This window comes from Panthera pardus, unplaced genomic scaffold, assembly GCF_024362965.1.
Source record: "Panthera pardus isolate Hobbes unplaced genomic scaffold, ASM2436296v1 HiC_scaffold_1, whole genome shotgun sequence".
Taxonomy (NCBI): domain Eukaryota; kingdom Metazoa; phylum Chordata; class Mammalia; order Carnivora; family Felidae; genus Panthera; species Panthera pardus.
Genome location: NW_026526654.1, coordinates 19,993,214 through 20,016,819, shown reverse-complemented (window position 1 = coordinate 20,016,819; position 23,606 = coordinate 19,993,214). Strand labels below are relative to the sequence as shown.

Here is a 23,606-nt window from a genome sequence, read left to right as displayed (position 1 = left end):
TCACATTGGATATAGGGACATAGACAATCATACTCTTCCTCCATTATCTTTATAAAACCTGCCAGCATTTACTAACAGGTTTAGTTTGGGGCTAGGTAAACAGGTGGTGGAGAATTAATAGTGTAACATTGTATTTAAAACAACACTTTTTGAAAACTGATACACCTCTTTACCAGTCACTTAGCAGTTATGTAACCTTGAAAGAATTAATGGAGTATCTCTGAGCTTCTGCTGAGGTAGGCGCTAGTACTTAGGAAAACAGAAAGGCCAGAAGTCAGATGGACTCAGGTTTATGTATCAGTCCTGGAACTGCTGGCTGTAAAATCAGAAGTTATTCTCTTTTCTACGCCTTCATTTTCCTCATGTATAACATAGGGTTAATGTTCTCCAGGGTTTTGTAAAAATCAAATAAGTGTACGTAAAGTTGCTAGTATAGTGCCTGGCACGTAGTTGGCACTCAAGAGTGAGCCCCCTTAATGATCTCACCCCTAAATACAGACAAAGTGATTTTTAAAAGAACCTAAAATAGCTTTTTTTAAAAAAAAGTTTATTTATTTTGAGAGAGAGAGAGAGCACGCAAGCGTGAGCCCACTTGAGCGGGGAGGGGGCTGGGGGGAGAGAGAGAGAGAATGAATGAATGAATGAATGAGTGAGTGAGTGAGTGAATGAATGAATGAATGAATATCCCAAGCAGGCTCCAAGCTGTCAGTTCAGAGCCCAGTGAGGGGCTTGAACTCATGAACCATGAAATCGTGACCTGAGCTGAAATCAAGAGTTGGCCGCTTAACTGACTGAGTCCCCCAGGTGCCCCAGAATTCATTTGATTTATGAAACTCTCTTTGAGGCTGCCACAGAATACCTGGGGAGTAGTTACAGAAGTAAACTTCACCTCTTGGTGTTTCACCTTGGGAAATTTTGTCAAGTGAGCCTGGTGAGCCAGTGGCTGCTGCCTCCATGACCCCTCAGGACCCTGTTGTGGTTTGAAAGCCCATGAAGCCTGCACTTCCCCCTTCCCCACTACAAGGCCCGCCTATACTGTTACTAGGTGCAGGGCTGAGGGGATCAGTCTCTTTGGGGGAATCTGTCCCTTCTCTATGTAGAGCCTTTTCTTCTCCATGGACACTGTACTGATGTCTGTTTAAAATTCCAGGCATCGAGTCACCTGGGTGGCTCAATCAGTTAAGCGACTAATTTTGGCTCAGGTCATGGTTTCACAGTTTGTGTGTTTGAGCTCCATGCAGGGTTCTCCATGCAGTGTGGAGCCTGCTTCAGATCATTTGCTTCTCTCTCTCTCTCTCTGCCCCACTCCTGCTCTCTCTCTCTCTCAAAAATAAACAAACATTAAAAAAAAACAACACACAACAACTCCAGGCATCATGGAATTACCATACCAACTGTATACTGACCATTTTTGCCAAAAAACAAAACAAAACAAAAAAAAAACCCTTGCTGTTGGATTTTCCCTACAAATGAATTTATCTACAAATATCTAAGTTGGCTCAGTTGATGTGTAATCAGATCAGCCTGAGTTTGGATATGCTACTTTGCTAGTTGTGGAGCCTTGAGCAGTTATTTTAATTTCTCTGAGCCTCAGATTTGTCATTTCTAAAATGTGATTAAAAACATCTCTGTTGTAGGAATGCTCTGAGAATTCAGTGAGTTTAGTTTTTATTAAAATATCTGATTGATGTTAGGCACTCAGTGCATGTTCCCTTTTGTTTAGACTAATTTTTGTGAACAAGTGACAAAAGTTAGTTAGCTACGAAGAAAACCAGGGGGCATTCATAATCGGGGTATTCTCACCATTGGAATGTCTGTTCTGATTCATTGTTTTCTTTTTTTAACTTCATCTTATTTCTAAGAAGGAAATTATAAAATAAGCCATGTCTTTTGTTTCTCAGTGTTTGAATCTTAAAAAAAAAATACAGATCTTGCTTGAAATTTTAAAATTTAGTGCAGTGACTTTGGGTAAGGCTCTGCATGGATATATTTGCGCTTAGCCATATCTATTATGCTGGTATGATGGTGGGTATATACTGCTGTTGCCCCATTTTGTTACTTGGCTTTTTACAAAAACCACTGACTGTGTTTACATGTGCGATGCATGGTTGTCATATGGAACAAGAGTAAGGAAATCAGCTGGCGATTAAACATAGCACATGCCCTGTTGTAAATAACCACAGACAAATTTGTGTACAGCTACCAAATTTATCCACTTGGACAAAAAGTGCTTATGTTTAGCTTTTAAAATCTAGTAATGGTCACTTAAGAGCTAGCTTGACTGTATCTCCAGCGTTATTAATAGAAGAGTTGTTGTTTATTGTTTTTATGATCAGATTTGAAACAGAGTTTAGAAGAATATATGATTTGGTTTATAGCCAGCTGCTAAAAACACAAAGGAAGTGTGAGAGCCGTTGGTGCTCGGCAAGATTGCTGGTGGTGGATGTGGTATTCCGTCAGTTTATCAAAGATTGGTAAATCTGTTCTGTTTAAGTCCATCCTGCTGGTTTAGGTGTGTTAATGGAGCTCTTAACCCAGAAGTTTAAGCCATGTCTTCTAGGTTTCATCTATTCCGTTGAATTATCACATATCCATATCGCACCACACCTTGAGAATTTTACCCCTGTGGGGAGGTATTTTCTTTTTGTTGAGTACAGCATACCAGCTTGGAATTAAGCTGCAGTACAAGAAATACACTGACTTATGGGGAGGATATTCCTGTTAGCATTCTGTGTGTATCATTTGCTTATTCAAGCATGTGAACTTCAACAAGAAGAGGTAATTTTGCTTAGATTTCTTGATTTGAATTGTTCTACTGTTTGGCACTGGGTGGAAAAAGGAAAAAAATCATATTGAAAGCATTGTTCTGTTAATGAAGTTGCTTGTCCCTTTTTGTGCCAAATTTGGCAGGTAAAATTACCATTTATTCTACTTGCTAGAGCTGGAGAATAGATTGTTGAGGAAAAGTAGCAATTTAAGTAATGACACTAGATAGAATGTGCTACACTATATACATCTCCCATACTTTTAGATATTGACATGCAATTTTTATTTCTCTTTAGTAATGCACTTTGTCTTTAACCACTATATTACTTCCAGTAGCTCTCATCAGCTACATGCAATTTGCTTCAGTTGTGAAATTAAAAAAAAAATACTATGTTATTAATTATAACAAACCAAAGTGAAGCATTTTGATTTCAGGATAAAAGAACGATTGTATTTTGTTCTGGATATTTCAGAAGTACTGCATGAATTTTAATTATGAATAATTAAAATTTAAAAAGGAAAGATGAAATATACACCTTAATATGATGATATATAATACCAAATTTCAGATGTTCATGATTCCTTCCATGTTTAATTTTTTTTAATGTTTATTTATTTTTGAGAGGCAGAGTGTGAGTGGGGGAGGGGCAGAGAGCGAGGGAGACACAGAATCTGAAGCAGGCTCCAGGCTCTGAGCTATCAGCACCGAGCCCGATGCAGGGCTCGAACCCACAAGCTGTGAGATCATGACCTGAGTGGAAATCGGATGCTTAACTGACTCAGCCACCCAGGCACCCCTGATTCCTTCCATGTTAATTACACTTTGCTCTTTTGTATATATATGCTTTAATATTTGGCAAATTCTAAAAGACGAATTTTAATCAAAAATCTTGGTCTAAAGTGAGAAACATCTCATTCAAAATATGAATAGGTGGGTTTTTTTTAATAATGTGTTTAAGTGAAATGCATAAATTTAGCATTTGTGAAACTTTGAAGTAAATATATAATCCACCAAATTTATTTTAGATTAGATTTTTCTCTAGTTATGAAACTTCAGGTTTTTAAAAAATTATTATTTTTGTTGTAGTTTAAAATATAATGGCTAAACCTGCCTTCCTTCCAAAAATTAAGAAAGCCTCTATAGAAACTGATCTGCAAAATAAATTTAAAAAAAAAGCACCAGTTGGTGAATTTGTAGACTTGCCTAATGTTAATGAAGAAACAGAGTTTCAAGTTGCTGAAACTTGTACCCATCGGTTCCTTCTTTCTGCCCACTAAGCTAACTGGCAGGCAGGTGCGGATGCTATAAAATCTAACATTGCAATTGACACTAATTGGCATAGTTGTTGGCAGTCTTATCAGAAAGCAAAGGGCTGAATGGTTGAATGGGTTTAGAGAACTTGAATGATAATAAGCATTTTTATATGCATCTTGAATTACTTTTGTGACCCAGACTAACAGGAACACTTCATTCTGACCTCATCCTTCAATGAATAGAAATTATAGAAGGCACAATATACAGTGTGTGTGATTACTGATTATTTTTCAGGTAACCTTTTACAGCTGCCTGCTCCACTGCCTCTTTCCACCTCCTCCCACCCCTTTCAGGCTCAGAGAAACCAAAGTATATGTGCTGTAGAAAAAGGAGATAACTATTGTTACTGAATATTAATTTTTTGATTGATTTGTTGCCAAAAGCTTGGTGCATGTCATAGCACTTTAGGCTTAAACTTAAGAAAAAATATTAATTGAATTTATGGATGAAAGAACAAGAAGTCTAAGATTTGCTTCTGAATAGTCACAGAGCAGGTTGGGGGAATCAACGGGGATATAGGTGAGACAAGATTGGCTTTAAGTGGATAAGTTTTGAACTGGGGTGATGGAAATATAGAGGTTGTTAAACTATTCTTGCTGTTTATGTCGAACTTTCCCCAACAGAAGTGTTGTTGTTTTGTTTGTGTAATATGCTCCATGACCTTACCCCCTACTTTTTTTTTAATGTTTATTTATTTTTATGAGAGAGAGACAAAGTGCGAGTGGGGCAGGTGCAGAGAGACAAGGAGACACAGAATCCGAAGCAGGGTCCAGGCTCTGAGCTGTCAGCACAGAGCCCGACGGTGGGGCTCAAACTCACAGACCAGAGCATGAGATCATGACCTGAGCCAAAGTCGGACACCCAACCAATGGAGCCACCCAGGGCAGGCACCTTCTCTCCCCCTACTTTTATAAGGTCTTTTATACTTACCAGTTCCTTCCTAGTGCCTGCACTGCCCCTTCCCCCCCCCCCCCGCCTTTTTTTTAAAGTTTATCCAGTTTGAGAGAGAGAGAGAGAGAGCACCAGCAGGGGAGGGGCAGAGAGAGAGAGAGAATCCCTAGCAGGCCCCATGATGCCAGTGCAGAGCCAGATGCAGAATCTGAACCCATGAAACTGTGAGATTATGACCTGAGCCAAAACCAAGAGTCTGATGCTTAGCAGATTGAGCCACCCACGTCCCCACAAGTACCTGCTTTTAAAAAATTTTCCTAGTTCCTTTTATCAAAAATGACTCCTTTAAAGTGAGAGCTATATAACCTAGTGAGCTCATCTATGTGATCGTGTACAAATGAGTTAATTTCTAGGCAGTGTAAATTTTAATAGGAGCTTTTTAAAGACACTTTCTTAGTGTTTATTTTTGAGAGAGAGAGAGAGAGAGAGAGAGAGAGCGAGCGCATGAATGGGCGAGGGGCAGAGAGATGTAGACACAGAATCCGAAGCAGGCTCCAGGCTCTGAGCTGTCAGCACAGAGTTCGTGAACCCATGAACTGTGAGATCATGACCTGAGCCGAAGTCAGATGCTTAACCGACTGAACCACCCTGGTGTCCCTGAAGACTCTTTCTTAACTGAAAGGAATGACTGGGTAGAATTTTTAGTCACTGAGCTGGATCTTTATGCCTGTTCTGAGTATCACCCCTCATAGAAGGGTTAACGATTTTAGGTATTGTGTCATGATTGATATTAGCTTTTTTGCTCTAGAGATAATAATGTTTTTCTTCAGTAGAAATATTTTCCATTAATGTAACATTTTTTTTTTAGCTGAGTTAGGAGAGGGTATGACTGTATTGTTTAGCTTATGTTTGTTCATGTGGGTATTTCTGAGTGTTTTTAGTCCACTCCCCATCCCCAAATAATTTAGAATTACCTGTGTTAAAAATAAAATCAAGTCTTCTTTAGTTCAAAAGGCCCTTTTGCAAAGGGGTATCTAGGGAGGAGGGATGGTTACTCAAGGCTCTTGCTGGAAAGTTCAGTGCTGCAAACAGTTACTGTATCCCTTCCTTCTATCTGCTGGTTATTACATAGATGAGTAGTTGATGTAAATTGTGTACTCTGCTGTTGATCCAAGTCTATTTGGGATTTATTATGATCAGGTAATAGTAAAGTTTTTAGGTGTTTGTAATGTCAATCCTTGGCTAGTAAAACATGGAGAAACCAAGATCTTTTACACTATTGTGACTTTTTCCATGCTTCTTGTCTGGAAATTGATAGGAGTTGACCCTTATTTCAAAGTAGCATTGCCTGAAATAGTTCAGAATTTTTTATAGCTTCCTAAGAAATTAAAATGTGAAATTTTTACTATTTCTGTTTCAGTTTGTATCTGAAATAGGTCTTGAGGCATGAATGCAGTTTGCTCATTAATTCCTTATGCTATTCTTTGTTGGTGTCCACTCTTCCCTTTCCTTGTTAGCTTTCTCTTTGGCCATGATCGGTGTATTATCTCTGGTAACTGCTACCCAAACTGATATATTACATTAGCCATGACCCTTTCCAAGGCTTCTGGAAAAGTGCCAGTTTTCATCTCCTTTTGGTCTGGAAGCATAGTTTTAGAAATAATAGAATGGTCTTCCTTTGTTCGCAGCAATCAGAATGAAAAGGGTTTATCTAACAATTTGAATAGATAATTTTATTTGTGTGAACATGAAAGTGAAACCCTAGAAATGGGATAGAATTTTAAGTGGCATTTTAAATTTGTTTTGAAATTCTTTCTTTCTCTCTTTCTATAAATGAGCTATGTTAAATATGCGTGCATGTGTGTGTGGGGGGGTGTTCATCTTTGATATATTAGATCCTGTGTAGATTTTGTATCCTAAAAGGGCTTAATGGAGTTTTTTTATATAGTTGGAATAACTTTAATCTGCTACTCTAAGCACATGTGGATTTTTAAGTACACGTATTACCAACAGTTCAGGACATTATGACTAAAAATACTCTTACATAAGGTTACTTTATTAGTCTTACCAAAAGCTGCTGTAGGGAGTTTTAAATTAGAACTATATTTTCATTGGTCAACAATCTAAGATAAAAGCTACTTATTTGAATAACATGCATTAAGACTATGAGAGCATGTCATTATGCTTTTGTCTGCTTTATGTTGTGTCAATTGTAAACATAGCTTTGTTAGCTTTTTAGCTATGAAAAAATGAACAGAAGTTATAATAAAAGTTATAAATAGATAAAGTTAGGTTTTCTCTCACTGAATTTGATAATTTTTATTTTTAATACAATAGATATTTATCAAAGATCCTCAGTCTTCAACATCAAAGCACTGTGTTAAGCTCTTCATGAGGCACATGAAAGAATAAGGCACATGAAAGAATAAGGCACTAATCTGCACTCATGAGCTTCCGGTTTAGTTGGGAGGTTTTGAGATCAATACTCTACTGATCTGTAATATAAGGCATAATTTGATAAGTGCATAGAGGTACAGAATGTTATAGAAATTCAAAGAAAGGGAAGATTCCATCCAATAGAGCAGAGGACTAGAGGTGGTACAGTTGGCTTGAGCGGGATAAGGCAGAAAGTCAAGAGCAAACTTGATGCAGTAAATAGCATATGGAGCAGGTAATGAAGAATGGATGGTAGAAGTCTATTAGGCTGAGTTCCTGGAATAGGGCCTGTGCACGTTTGTTAAATGGAAGAGAAAGAGGGAAGAAAAGTCAGAATGATAGGTTGCTGGATCAAGACCATTAGTATAGAGGACCTTGAGGGCCACTTTGAGAAGTTAACATTTTATTTAGTAAGCAACCAGAGGCCAAGAAAGATTTTGAGCTGAGAAAACTTGTAAGATAAAAGCCACATCTTTAACTGGTCAGTGAAAGTAAATAGAATTGTTAAATGCTGATAGGGCCTTGGGAAGGTTTTCTATTTGAATGGGTTGCTAAAAGGAAAAGAGTTTGTATTTGACTTAGTGGCTGATAAGAGAATTTGGGCAGATAGACTGGAGAGAAATCAGCAATAGTGGGAGGAGAAAGGGTTAAAAAAGCAAAACTTAGTAAATGGAATATCTTTTAGAACGAGTCTGCTTCTGTCAAGGCCACTTGTGCTGTGACTCAGTCTGTAAACCATCTCTGCTTGTGACCACCTTGGCTTGATACTTAATCAAGAGTAGGGACTGGAATTCTTTGGTACCAAGTATGACTGTCCAAATAGTTGGCCTGACCTGATAGTCTGTGTTTTTAGACTTTTGATTGTGGAAAAACCTAAAGTATACATGAAACTGAAAGAAAAGTATAATGAATATCATGTGCTATCCTTGTTTTATCTCTGCTCACTTTTCAAAAATTTCTGGAGTATTTTAAAGCACGTAGACACATGCTATCAATTCATCTTTATTTAAAAAAATTTTTTAGTTTGTTGAGTTGCACATCTTCCAGTGTCCCAATTCCCAAACCCTTGTACACTGATCATCTAATTCACAGTTCATTTTTTTCTCCAAAAAGAAACCTATTTCTTTTGAAATTCACATTAGTGTCAAATCACTTGACCTTTTTTAAGTAAAGCACTATCACATTCTTTTTCTAATATATATTGTAAAATATATGTAAGGAAGATGATACATATATATGAATGTTGGGCAGAGAAAACAAGTAGCAGACTTGCTCTTTAGGTGGATAATGGAAGGCAGGTTTCTCACTGTCAGAGAGTGACAAATATAGGACAGAGGAAGGCTAGAATGTACCTGGTGGTATTGGATAGGAATTGGAGGGATCAGTGTGATCTCATGGTTTTTTATACATAGATACAGAAACAGATTTAGATGGAGTTACTTAGTATTTAATGTTACAGTGGGCAACACCTTGTTGTTGTGGGCCCTTGACACCATGGTATGATGCTGAAGAAAGCACAGTATCACTGCTATATTGTTCCTGGTAAAAATGCATAATCATGAGGAAACCTTCTTCCAAATTCAGGGATACTCTACCAAGTAACTGGTCTATTTCTACAAAAGGGTCAAAGTCATGAAAGATAAGGCAGAATTAAGAAACTGGTCCAGATGGACAGAGACCAAACAGACATGACAGCTACATGCAGGAGCATAAATTAAATCTTGGACATACCTTAAAGGTTAAAGGGCATTATTGGGTCAATTTCTGGATATTTGAGTAGGGTTTGTGGTTTCAATGGTAATATTGGGTCCATATTAAACTCCCTGATATTGCTGGGTTGTACAGAGGGCATCCTTGTACTTGGGAACGCACTGCACTATTTTGTTTTTAATTTTTTTAATGTTTTATTCATTTTCTGAGAGAGCGAGAGAGAGAACAGGGGAGGGGCAGAGAGAGAGAGGGAGACACAGAATCCAAAGCAGGCTCCACAGCCTTGAGCCTGATGTGGGGCTTGAACTCATGAACCATGAGATCATGACCTGAGCTGTAGTCAGACTGAGCCACCCAGGCGCCCCATTGCAGTTGCACTATTAAGGGGGCTATAGGACGTCATAACTGGCAAAAAATATTAACTGTCAAAAGTTATTAACAAGTAGGGAATCTGAACTTGATGTACAATTGCTGTAATTTTTATGTACATTTGAAATTACTTCACAAAAAAGGAACAGATCATTCATTAGAATGATGGAAATTGATTGTACTATGTATTATTCTATTTCGTGTTAGAAGCAATGAAAAAATACTGGTAACTCCATAAACCCTAATTCTTACTAGTTGGGTTATATTAGTGGTTTATAGAGCTAGAAGCTATCCTACTGACTCTTTCCAAGTGTTTTTTCTTAAAAATTGTGATCAAGTTGATAGATTTTTACTAGGGTTTTTCCTGAGATATAATTGGGACTTACAGAATAAAAGGCTGGTTGTTACTTTACTTTATTCACTGGATGGATTTGGTGAGTAGTTTTTGGGCATCAATTCCTGTATCTCACTTCTCACCATGACCAAAAAAAAAAAAAAAAAAAAAGGTTTTTTTGTTCATGCTTAGAAAACATTGTTATTAGATTTGCAATTCATGAGAAGTTCTAAGGACATAAACTATATAGTAATTCTTTTGGCAGTATATTTGCTACTACAGTTTTAATATTCAAACATAAAACTACCAAGTTTATGTTGTTGATATTGCAGTATAAGAGAGAGATAATAAATATCTTCGTATATGTATTAGAAATCATATCACCGATGGCCACAGAAGCTGAGAAGAGAGTGCAGAACTGGGGGGTAATCCTCGGTAGGTAGGAACATAGAAAATAGAATGTCAAATATATTTGTTGCTGGCCCAGAGAAATGAGCCATTAGGGCAAACTCATGTGTCTAAGGGTAGAACTAGAATGCTAAACAGTCACAGGTAGATAAGATGGTCAGGAAATAGCATGTTGCAGATGCAGTGCATGGGAATTTAGGGGGAAGGAGGACTTAGACACTACTATGCAAGTCCTGTAGCCCACATAGGTCCTATGTGGGCGAGCCAGCAGCTAAGGTTTTTGTTGCAGGGGACAGGGGGACGTGGGAGTGAAATACACAGGAAAAGCAAAAGAGATGCTAATAGGAATCAGATAAAATTTAAAAAGATAAAAATGAGGGGTGGTTGAGCGTCTGACTCTTGATTTTTGGCTCAGGTCATGATTCCAAGGTCGTGTGGTCTATCCCCAAGTCAGGCTCTGCACTGAGCATGGAGCCTGCTTGAGTTCTTTCTCCCTCTGACCCTTTTCCCTGACTGCATGCTCTCTCTTAAAAAAACAAAAACAAAAACAAACAAAAAAAAAAGGAGGACTTGGAGGAGGAGGAGGTATTAATGGAAGAACAAACAAAAGTAGGTATGTTGAAAAATGGATCCAGAATAATTATTACTGTGGGAGGAGGACATAGTATCACTGCATTGAACTTCTGCCAACAGCCAGCATTTGCTGAGGGCTTATTACATGCCTGGTACTGTTCTAAGTGCTTGCCTTATTCCTCCAGCATAGAGTTAACATTTGAGGGCATGGAGACATGAATAATTAGGCAGCTTCTGAACCTGAGGTTCATTTACAGGCATATTGACTATTGATGACAATACCACATAGAAAACATAGGATTCCACCATGATTTGGTATGTTTGGTAGGAGAAGTAAAGGCAGTTTCACTTGCTCCTTATGTTAAATTCATCTACCTTGAGTTATTCATTAAGCTGTGACATAATTTACAGTATTGCCTTCAGAGAATGACCTTATCACACCAATCGAAAAGAAACTACTACTATAATTAAAGTGTGGGCAAAATAATGTAGGATTTTTTTAAACCATACAACTGAAATTACAGTTGTTACTGATCAATTAATGAGGCGATAATTAAAGAGAAACTAGTCAACCTGGCTGATTGTAGACCAGTACCTAAAATTTGTTTTGCAATTCACATCCTTTGAGATATATTTAATTACATTTATAACACATGCATATTTAATATAATCCTTTGTGACAGATTAACAGATCTTCACCATCATTATGTTTAATCCTTTTTGATGTTTTTGTCATTATTACATATCTCTTTGGGACAGAAATAAAAGACTGTTTCCAAGGTGATAGTGATAAAGAAGAAACTTATGAAAAATGGTTGTCTCCTTTTGTTTTCAGAAAGCAAGCATCTCATCTCCTCCATGGAAGGGCAGTAGAGGTATCACAACTATATTTTGGAATAATATTTTAGGAAATAGGTGAGCAGGATAAAGAATATCTACCCTTTTTTTAATGCTAACTTAAAAAAATAACGTTTTATTTATTTTGAGAGGAGAGCACAAGCAGGGGAGGGGCAGAGAGAGAGGGAGAGAGAGAATCCCAAACAGAGATGTCAGCAGACTGTCAGTGCAGAGTGCTATGTAGGGCCCAGTCTCACCAACCATGAGATCATGACCTGAGTTGAAATCAAGAGTCAGATGCTTAACTGACTGAGCCGCCCAGGCACCCCATGAATACCTACATTTTTTCTGTCATTTTAAGATCTGTATTAAGATTTGCTATACTTCCTACTAAAATGTTAGGAATCGTTATTATAATTGAATAAAAATGTTTGAGTTATTTTTCATGTTTTACCTGAGAAGTTAACATTGAAGCAAGTAACTTAGCAAAGTTATGAGATCTAAATTTTAGGAGAATTAATATGCTTCTTATTGGCAACATATTCAGAATTTTTTTAGAAACCTTATTTGTGTTTCATATGTTCAGCAGCACTGCATGTAGGAGTCAGTGAACTATAATGATGGTAGATGATGGTAATATCCCAGTGTAATTAACTGCATGGCCTACAGATTCCTTTGTTATTGGGGAGTGTTGGATATACTTCATTGATTTAATATACAGTGAATAACCGTATTTTTGTTAGCAGTAATTATGAGATAAGAACTAAAAAGAATCAGTAAACATCTTTAGAATAGTCTTTGAAGGTACAAATAAGCAGTGAGTGTTTGCTACATACAAGGATTGTACCTTAATATTTAGATTACATGTGTTACTTTTGCTTTTGACGTGTGGATTTCAGTGAGATACTCTGAGAATTGCAAGATAATGGCTTCTCTTGCCTACATAATTTATATGGTTCTTTAATTTCCTTATATGTGCAGGAACAGGAGGAGAGGGTTGAATTGGAATATATTTTTCTAGGATCTTTTCCAGCCTGATAGTCAAATCAGAAAACCACAGATCTTTTTCCACATTTCGTGCAGACTCGTAATTTTTAAGATATGCTATGAAAGCCTATTAACTAGGCAGACACTAGTCATTCCTTTCTGATAATTAGTTATAGTGTGATCAACAAATCTTTTTTATCCTTCATACTGCCTTCAGAAACAGAAACAAAATATATAATTGAAGTCTTTTTTAAAGAGTGGAATGAATACCTTGATTTTTATCTGACATCTAATTCTGCACAATGCTAATCTTAACATTTGATGACAAAAAAGCATTTAAAATTTGTGTATAACAGAATAGAAGAATTGTATGGTGAATCAGACACACTTTTTATAGCCTGTATCTTCCCCAATTTTTATTATTTTTGGAAAAAAATTTTGGCAAATATTTTGTTTTGTAAGTTTTACATTCCTACTATTGAAAAAATGTGTTTAACAGGTGCCTACTGCAATAGAAGCTATAATATTTGTGTCATGAGGCACCTCTGAGGAAGTGCTTTTTTTTTTTTTTTTGTTTTTTAATGGCAAAGGATGTAAGTAATCTCTCTCAAATGTCAAATTAATTTTGGGTGTGTACTTTCTTTTTTCCCCTATGATTACGTAGATAGGAAAACTGAAATGTTCCAAACAACTCATGGAAAATATTCCACATCAACATTATTTGTACCATAAATGCAGTTAAATTTTTTAATGGAATACAAAGTTACCAGCAGATTGTTAAATATGAGAAGATACTTTGTTGAAATAGGAAGGAAATCATGTTTTGGAGTGATGTTTTAAACATCATAAATATTCTTATGAACAACTTAACTAATCCTCTGTAGGTGGGGGAAACTTTGCAGAAAACAGTGTGTGTTAAAATGCATTTCATGAATTCTATCTACCATAGCCTTGCTTTGTTTAATTTGATCTTAAAATATCAATATATTTTTAAAGCTTATTTATTTATTTTGAGAGAGAGCGTGAGCAGGGGAGGGGCAGAGAGAGCAGAGGTGGGGGTGGGGTAGGGACAGAGGATCCCAAGCAGGCTTCTTGCTGCCAGTGCAGAGCCAGACGCAGGGCTTGAACTCATGAAACTGTGAGATCATAACCTGAGCCGAAACCAAGAGTCGTATGCTTAACTGACTGAGCCATCCAGGTGCCCCAAACTATAGATACTTTAAATAGAATGTAATCTTTAAATGATTCCAGAACACTGAGACATATGATGTTCTCATACTCAAGATTGCAGTATTACACATCTTTTTTGAAGTTTGCACTTTTCAAAAGCTGGCAGGACCTTTATTTGGTCATTCTCACTCTCTTTTTATTTCCCCTTTCTCTCTGATTTTGTACATGATCAGATCAGCTTTATGTTTACAAGAAACTATTCTGCACTATAGTGAGGGAACCAATCGGGGTTGGGGGGGGGGGGGGCTTGTGGAAGACTGACTAGTCTGTTGCAGGAGCCCAGGTGAGAGGCAGTGGCAGGTGCAGGTAAGGTGGTTGTGTGAGGATGGAGGGAAGTGGGGCTGTTTGAAAGCCTCTCCAGTCATCCATGCTCTTCGATATGATCTCTCCTCTTCCTCTCAACCCTTTCCATGGTAGCCTCTGTATCTCTTGCTTTGTTATCAACAAACTGCCCTGTATCTCCAGACATTCTTGGAACATTCTGCCACTTACTTGCCTTCACAGAAACCTGGTGGTTTTTCTTCCATACCACATGCACCTCTGAGGTGGGAAGCGAGACTGTTTTTTTCCCCTAGTACCATTCTAGACCACAGTCCCCTCCTTCTTAGAAAATCCTTGTTCTTTGAAGTTCACATCACCTGGCTTCATCACTACCTCCCCTCTGTCTTGGCAACCTCTAAGTTCCTTTCCCTGCATTTGAAGGCTAGCAACCAGTTTATGGTCTCTCTGCCTCAATACAACCATTAGTCCTTTTAGTTTCTCTCCATCCATTGATCCTACCTCTGTTTTTCCATCCTTCATCCAGCTTAGATACCCTGGCCGTAGTAATTCGCTTGCAAATAACCCTTAACTTCCTCAACCCCTTTAATTCTTCCATCATTCCTAAACTTGGATGAACCCATCCACCCACCTTCTTAATGCCTGCATCAGGCAAAGTACATGAGCGTTGCTGGGCAAAACCACATGCCAAGGGCAGATTCATATCATTCCATGTGCATATTGCCCACTGTGGCTGAGCAGCCGACACCAGGTGGCAGTTGTGCTGTTTTTCTGATAAGCTCATCGCTCTCCTTTTTCTTTAGTGACCTCTGTGTTTCATGACCTCTGTATTCATACTTTTCACTTTCCTTCTCCAGTTAATACTATTCCTGAGTATCCCACTTTTCCCCAATGCCAACAATCTAGTCCTGGTCACCATTTTCTTTTTTGCTTCATCTGACTCATTCTTCAAGCTGTAGCCAGACTGATCTTTAAAAATAAAAATTGATGGTGTTACTCTCCCATTGGAATCCTTTAGTGCTTCCCACTGCTCCTCCTTTATCTGGGTACTATGCTCACCTTTGTTTTCTGTGCCCCACACACTGATTTCATATGAACCAAGCTCTTTCTTGCCTCTGGGATTTTCTTTTTACGTGAGATTCCCTCTGGGATATTTCCTCTGGATAGTCCCACCCACCTACACACCCACTCACTCACTGCTACCAACTGATTTCTACTCACTTTTCAGCTCTTAGCTTAAAGATCACCTCCTTTGAGTGCTCTTCCTTCCTGAAGAGTAATAAGAATTAAGAAGAGAGTATACAATTGCTGAAGATTTGTGGCCTTTCAGAATATAGTTTTAGCAGCCAGATTGTAGAAGGTTAATGGAAAAAGTTACATGGTAGGAAATTGGGAGCAGAGTACTTGCTCTAGAACTTGTCAGAGAAAAGGAGAGAAGAAGTTTGGTGGTTCAAGTGGGTCAAGTACACATCTGTGAAAATGTGGAAGTCCTGTATGTGCTTGAAGGTGGAGAGAAAGCAGCTGGTATGTGAGATCTCAGTAAAGGAAAGAAAATAGTTGATGATGCTAAAAAATAAGAGGACTTATGTCTTGTGGCTTCAATTTTGGTAAAGCAAAGAGGTCATCTGCCAAAAGTGTGGGTCAGAATTAATATGATAATTAATGTAAATTTGGTGCACTTGAGTCCTAGGTCTGTTTACTCTAAAAACATGAAATCTTTATGTCTGAATTAGTGTTTCTAAACTGAGATTTGGCGTCTTTGGGTTGTTTTTTATTTTTATTTTTATTTATTTTTAATGTTTTTATTTATTTTTGAGAGAGAGAGAGACAGAGCATGAGCAGGCCAGGAGCAGAGAGAGAGGGAGACACAGAACCCGAAGCAGGCTCCAGGCTCTGAGCTGTCAGCACAGAGCCCGACGTGGGGCTCGAACTCACAGACTGTGAGATCATGACCTGAGCTGAAGTCGGACGCCCAACCGACTGAGCCACCCAGGCACCCCTTGGGTTGTTTTTTAAATAGAGTTTTAAAATAATTTAGAATATTCTAGTGTTTTCCTAGTGCTAGAACATTTCCACAATATTATCTGCCTTGAAAGGTGTGAAATTTTATTGAGCCTCAGAGTATTATGTCATTTGTCATTTTACACTTGGTCTATTTGTTTTTTTAATACCCACACCGAATTTGACTTAATTTGTTAGCTTTTGTTTGTCAAAGGAAAGATCTTAAAACCTTCCAACCCCAAACGTAGGTACTCAAGCAAAACAAAATCCCTTTCTAATTATTAGAATTTGCCATGTCTGAAATTAACTATGTAAATGTATCTTAAAAAAAGAACTTTGCAACCATAAAACCATAGAATTTTAGCTTCAAAGAGATCTTCAGCATTGCCCCTTCAGGTCCCTCATTTTCAGATAAGGAAGAGTTGATACAGAGACAATGTCCAAAATACACTGTACAATTGGGTTTGGTAGATGAAATCCATAAATTTATGACCAGAGAAATTGAAATGAGTATTGCTATGTTAACTAAAATGAAGTTTTAAAAAAGCAGCTACTATGTGTTACGTGCCTGTTAGTGAAAGGTATAAAGTAAATATTGACTTTATGGTGCTATGAGAGAGGAAAAATAGGCCCTTATCCTTCTCCTCACTTTTAAAGTTTTTAGTATATAATATACATAAAGAGGAAAACTTAAAAATATGAATAGATTTGCAGTAAAAAGCAAGCCTCCCTTCTATCTCTGTCCTTCAACCCCTCCCACTCCTCTTATATATTTGTCTAGAGATATTCTTTACATTAAAAAAAAATAATAAAACCACACACTTCGAAGGGTTTTTTTTCTTAACAAATGATAGCACACTGTATATGCTATTCTGTATTTTCTTGGGAAAATTTCATATCAATATATAGATATGCCCTTTTTTAAAGAAGGGGTTCTAAGTTCTCTTATAGGCTGCAAGATGTGTTTCTATGATGTAAGGACATCTTGGCTGGGTATAAAATTGGGGGCAACATTTTCTTTTTTAGTACTTATACCACACTGCTCTGTGGTCTTATATCTCAATTTTGCCCTCGAACAATTAGGCTGACCTGATGTTTTTCCTTACTTGTGCGTGATTTCTTATTTTTGCCTAAGTAACACATAAAACATTCTTTATCTTTAAAGTTCCATAAACAGCAGAATTCTACAAATTTAAGGTTTTATTTAGTTTGAAAAGTTTTACCCTATCGTATCTTTGAATTTACATTTATTCGTTTTTCTTCGTAAGCCTTTCTGAAAAAGTATTTTGTATATTCTTTGGATCCCATTTCTCCCTCCTTCATATCTGTTGTCTTCTCTATAAATTGTTTTTATATTGCTAGTCTTTTCTGTTTTATATGATTTCTCCATGCCCTTATCTTTCTTTTTAGTCACATTGATTCTATTTTTGGTTGCTTCTTAAAGTAGCTTTTATCTCTATAGTGTTATTTTTCTCTTCATTTTTTTTCTGAGTTCTTCCAGCTTGATTTTCATTTCCTTCTGTTGTTGTATGATCTCTTCTTTGAACCTTTGTTTTTCTTCTTTGAGCTCATTTTTTAAAAGAGGAGTCAGGTTTCCTACAGTCGTCTTTGAGACTTTGCAGAATTATTTATCTGAACTCTTCCTGTGTTTCTTCAAGTGGTTCTTCTTGTGTTATAATGCTCTTAATTTACCTTTTCCTCTTGATAAAAGTATGTTCTGCAAACTGTATGCAAAGATGCAGTATTGGTTATTTTCTGATCATCATTTATGTGCAGTGGGGTAGGTGGTTGGGTCTAAGCATGGACAGCCCACAGCTTTTCCTTTAATTAGGCTTATAATACCCTCTCATCAAATCTGTTATTTCCATTGTCCTAGATTTCACTTCCCATTAGTTTTTGGCATAGGGTGGGTTCTTTATGTCAGCTTCTCGGTGTTGTAACAGTGAAATGCCACTTCCACCCCATATCTGCAGCTTTAGTCCCCCTTGGCTAAAGAATTACGCATAAACCGTGTACATAGCACAGTAACAAGAATTCTTCAGTCTGTTCCTATATTTCTATGGTATTAAAATGTACAAATTTCCTGCTTCTCCTAGTAGCTTATAAGTATAAGCCATTGAGATTTCACTCATCTGATGATAGCATCAATAGAATCCTTGCATCTGCTGTTCCGAATTATGCTTCTTGGTGAAATCTGTTTGTGGCTGGAGGCCTGAGAAGGCTGGTGGTGGTTTTCAGCATATTCTTTTCCCTCATTTAAAGTTTATAGATGTGTTTCATAGTTTATGATTTGGAGCTTTGACAGCTTCCTTGTTTCAGTTGTATAGTAACATTTCAAAATTATGCTCATTACTTCCCAGGTGTACAAGGAAATGTCGTTTCTGTATGTCTGTCGCATGTACTCTTTCTCATAAGCCCTCTACCTTTACTAAGGGGGGGAGAGGGAGGAAACACTTGGTAATAAATAAGATCTTGGGCTCCTTTGGTTTAAGCAGTATCTTTCAGAAACTGTGGTATTTCAGGTTTCTTTTCCTTCCAGGTTCCACTGAGGCGTGGAGTTAGGTGCAGGTAAAAGGGGCCTTTGGGTATGTGGTTGGACTCACTCATAACTATTGAGGTAAGGAGGAGAGCTCAGACCCAGACTGTCTTTACTAGGCTTTGCTGTAAGGATCTGGACTGGGTACTGGCAGGCGATGATTCATCCTCTTTGGCATTGAAGAGGCCTCTGTACCCATAGTCCTGGGTACTGTTTGCCTGCAGTCATGGAGTCCGTTGTACTATGTTGTCTTTATCTTGACCCAGACTTTGTTATCTCACTAAGATAGGTAGAAACTTCTGGATTCCTATCATGATGTGCTTGGGTCATCTTTCCAGGTTCTTCCTCAATCAGTGCTGTGCTGTTGCTTCATAAGCCACATTAGGATTGCTGTGACACCAAGTACTGGGCTTTAGTAGAAGCCTGCAGCTTTCCCTAGACTATATCCCAGAAGTAGATCTCCAGCCCAGATATTTTTAGGGTACCTGATACCTGTCAGAATATTTTCATCCATCTGTCTCCATTGCTGTCCCCTACCTATTCCCAAGGATCCATGCAAAAGGAAATGGGGAGGTCTCGGATTTCTGATATCTGCATCTTCCCTCTGTATCTTTCCTTCATGTAATCCACAGGGACTTGAAAAGGCCTCCCCCCCAGCACCCCATGTTTCTATCTGGAAGGAACTTTCCTTCTATTCTTCTTTCCAAGTTAACATTCACATCCACTCATCCAATAGCAGAGGATGCAGGGAAAGAAATTAATTTATCAGTAAGGGAAGATAGAGGTAGTTCAGAAATACCACTTTCATTTTTCTCCCTCTGCTTTTGTTTTTAGAAAGTCAGATTTATTGAGGTATAATTAATATAAAATTTAGTCTTTAATTGTATGGTTTTATTGAGTTTTGACAAATCTATGTAGTTATATTATTACCACCAAAATCAAGATTTAAAACATTTCTGTTACCCCAGAAAGTTCCCTCATGCCCTTTGCCAGTCAAACTCATCTTCATACCCATATCACCTAGCAACTGCTGACCTGATTTCTGCCTTTTCCAGAATGTTCTATAGATGGAATCATACTCATGTACTTTTTTCTTTTTTTTTTTAAGGGGGAATCTCACTCCTCCCCTTTATTTATTTATTTATTTATTTATTTATTTATTTATTTATTGAGGGAGAGAGAGCACGCGCGTGCGTGCGCAAGTGGGGGAGGGGCAGAGAAAGAGGGCGAGAAAGAATCCCAAGCAGGCTCCAAGCTCAATTCGGAGCCTGATGCAGGGCTCGATCTCACAAACTATGAGATTGTGATCTGAGCCTAAATCAAGAGTTTGACAGTTAACTGACTGAGCCACCTGGGTGCCCCCATTCTCATGTTCTATTATATCCTTTTTTACCGGCCTCCTTTCACTTAGCATAGTGCTTTTGAGATGCTTAGTGCTAATTTTCTGTTGTGTGGATATACCATATTTGTCCATGAATTAGTTCATTGGACTTTTGGGGGGTTTTCCAGTTTGAGGCTGATGTAAACATTTTGCTGTATGTATTCTATCATAAACAAGCTTCTGTGAACATTCACGAACAGGTCTTTGTGTGTATGTATCATTACTTTTCTGGGGTTTTCTAAAGCAGGCCTCCCATTTAGCATTCCCACCAGCAATGTATGAAACCTGCTTCACAGGTTTGCCAGCACTTGGTATTATCAGTACTTTTCATTTTATCCATTCTAGTGGGTGTGTAGCCCTATTTCATATAGTTTTGGTTTTTTCCTAATGACCAACCCGTGATGTGCTTGTGTCACCCATCTGTCTTCCCTGATGAAGTCTCTGGTCAAATCTCTTGCCCATTTTTAAAGAAATTCAGTTGGTTTTCTTATTGAGTTGAAAAAGAGAATTCTTGGGGTGCCTGGGTGGCTTGGTTGGTTAAGCCTACGACTTTGGCTTAGGTCATGATCTCACGGTTCATGAATTTGAGCCTCACATCAGGCACTCTGCTGTCAGTGCAGAACCCACTTGGGATCCTCTGTCTCCCTCTGTCTCTGCTCTCTCTCTCTCTCAAAACTAAATAAACATGAAAAAAAAAAGAATTCTTTGTAGATTTTGAATTCAAGTGCTTTATCAGATATATTTTTTGCAAATATTTTCTCCCAACTTGTGGCTCAGGTTTTCTTTTCTTAACAGTGTCTTTCAAACAGAAATTTATAATTTTGGATGAAGTCTAATTTACCTATTTTTTCTTGCAAGATTAGTATTTTTTGTGTCCTAAGAAATCTTTGCCTGGACCAAGGTTATAAAGATTTTCTCTCTTTGTTATCTAGAAGTTTTGTAGTTTTAGGTTTTACCTTTAGTTTTCATTGTTTTGAGTTGATTTTTTTTTTAATGTTGTGTTATCGAGGTTGGGATTTATTTTTTTGAATGTGGATGTTTATTGTTTTAGGACTATTTATTCACAAATTATGCTTTCCCCATTTAATGTTTTGGCACTTTTTTTTTAAATCAATTAATCATTTATGTATGTGTCTCTGAACTCTCATTTCATTCTATTCTTACACCAGATCTTGTTTACTCTAGGTTAATGGGAAGTCTTGAAGTCAAATGGCATGAGTTCTCCAAATTTGTTACTTTTCAAAATTATCTTTACTATTTTATATCCTTTGCTTTTCTCTCTGTATATTTTGGAATCAGCTACCAAAACAAAAAAAAGCCTGCTGGGATATTGATTGGAATTACATTGAATATATATATCAGTTTGGAAGAGAACTTCTATCTTGATAATACTGAAACTTTTCTAATTCATGAACATGGGGTGTATATATATATATATATATATATATATATATATATATATCCATTTTTTAGGTCTAATTCTTTAATTTCTCACAGAATATTGCTTCTGACTTTTGAAAAAGTAAAACCTCTCCCTTCTGTTTTCATTTGTTACTTATTTTTCCACAGCTTTTTTGAGATATACTTCACTTTAGTCATTTAAATTGTACAATTAAGTGGCTTGTAGTATATTCCCAGAGCTGTGTAACCATCACTACAGTCAATTTTAGAACATGTTCATCATATCAAATAAGAAAGCCAATGCCCCACTGCTGTTACCCCTCAATCCTTCCATCCATCCCCACACCCCTAGCTCAAGGCAACCACCAATTTATTTTCTGTTGGTATGGACTTTTCTGGACATTTCATTATAAATGGAACTATATAATTTGTGATCCTCTGTGACTGGCTTTTCAGTTAGCATGTTTTCAAGATTCATCCATGTAGTAGCATGTATCAGCATTTCATTCCTTTTTATTATCAAATGATATTCTGTTATATGGATATGCCGCATTTTGTTTAACCAGTCATAAAATAGTTTACTTTAGGCTGTGGTAAAGTGGTTCCTCTTCTGCATGATTTGAGTATGTTAGGTTATTTTCTCTGAGAACCCCTAAAGATGACAATTACAGTTTCATTCTGTCACCCCTATTGACTTAAAATTAGTATCAAATACAAATTGTAAATGCCTGTCATTAAAAAAATCTTTCCTTACAGCCTCTAACTTTCCATTTTAACAAATAAAACTTTTATAATTGAACACTGACCTTTTTTAACCTTTTAAATTTAGGAATCATGTCAAAGCAAATATTTTTCTCAGTTTTAAAAGGTATTTTTAGCACTTAATATTTGTAAAACTATCTTTTGGGAGCTTCTTTTGGAACTCTTCCATTACATAAGGAGATATTTAATTCAGGAAGAAGTGCTAAATAGATTATTTTATTTTTTTAATGTTTTATTTATTTTTGAGAAAGAGAGTGAGAGTGGGGGAGGGGCACAGAGAGAGAGGGAGACCCAGAATCTGAAACAGGCTCCAGTCTCTGAGCTGTCAGCGCAGAGCTGGATGCAGGACTCGAACTTGGGAATGACAAGATCATGACCTAGGTCAAAGTCAGACGCTTAACCGACTGAGCCACCCAGGGCAGTTAATGGCTAATTATCTAAATAGATAATTTTAAAATGTTGCTCTTCTCAAAACTATAGTCTTTCTGCTTCACAGATCTTTATCACCTACTTTTTAATAGTACATAATTTATGAGATAGCATGATATCTGACCTTATTTTTAAAATCCATTTAAGGAAAGTGGAACCATTAGAAACAGGAAAAGGGAAAAAATGTTTAGGACCTACTATAGTAGGAATATCGGTAGAGACTGTTTTATGTTAATTTTTTAAATATTACAGCAACCTGACAGCTCAGATCCTGGAGCCTGCTTCAGATTCTCTGTCTCTCTCTCTCTGTCTCTCTCTCTCTCTCCCTCTCTCTCTCTCTCCCTCTCTCTCTCTCTCCCTCTCTCTCTCTCTCCCTCTCTCTCTCTCCCTCTCTCTCCCTCTCTCTCTCTCCCTCTCCTGCTTGCACTCTGTCTCTCTCTCTCTCAAAACTAAATAAACATTAAAAAATTTAAAAAAATATTACAGCACCCTTTCAGATAGAGTTTTACCGTATTATAGTTTGGCAGCTAAAGTTCAGACAGGTTAAATACTCCAGCGTGGTAAGCAGCTCTAACTTAGTCAAATAGTAATGTCAGGTGAGACCCAAGCTGTCGTTCCTTCTTCCCAGTTACTGAAATGTGCTGTATGGACCTGAAGGCTCCTGAACCCAGAAACAAGCAAGTGCATAATGTATGTCCAGCTGACATTTCATTATGTAGCCAATAGCATGTCTTTGCTTCTAGACTGTATGACCACACTATTGTGGAAATAGATAAACAGAAAGTCTGTATAGATGTATATGGATACAGTTATTCTTCTAAATAATATCTGTGTGTCTTTTATTATAATAAGTATCTTTTAAGAGAATTGAGAGAGAGAGAGAATTGTTAGGGATCTTGTGTCTTGACTTTGCTACAGTTTTATTTTGAAACTTAAATATCCCTTCCTTATGTGGTTTACT

The 23,606-nt window shown here is 37.3% G+C and overlaps 1 protein-coding gene across 5 annotated transcripts in view; it reads left to right on the top strand.

Moving 5' to 3' along the window:
• Nucleotides 1-23,606, top strand: part of PCCA (propionyl-CoA carboxylase subunit alpha) — a 413,570-nt gene that overhangs the window by 294,687 nt on the left and 95,277 nt on the right. The window lies entirely within an intron of this gene.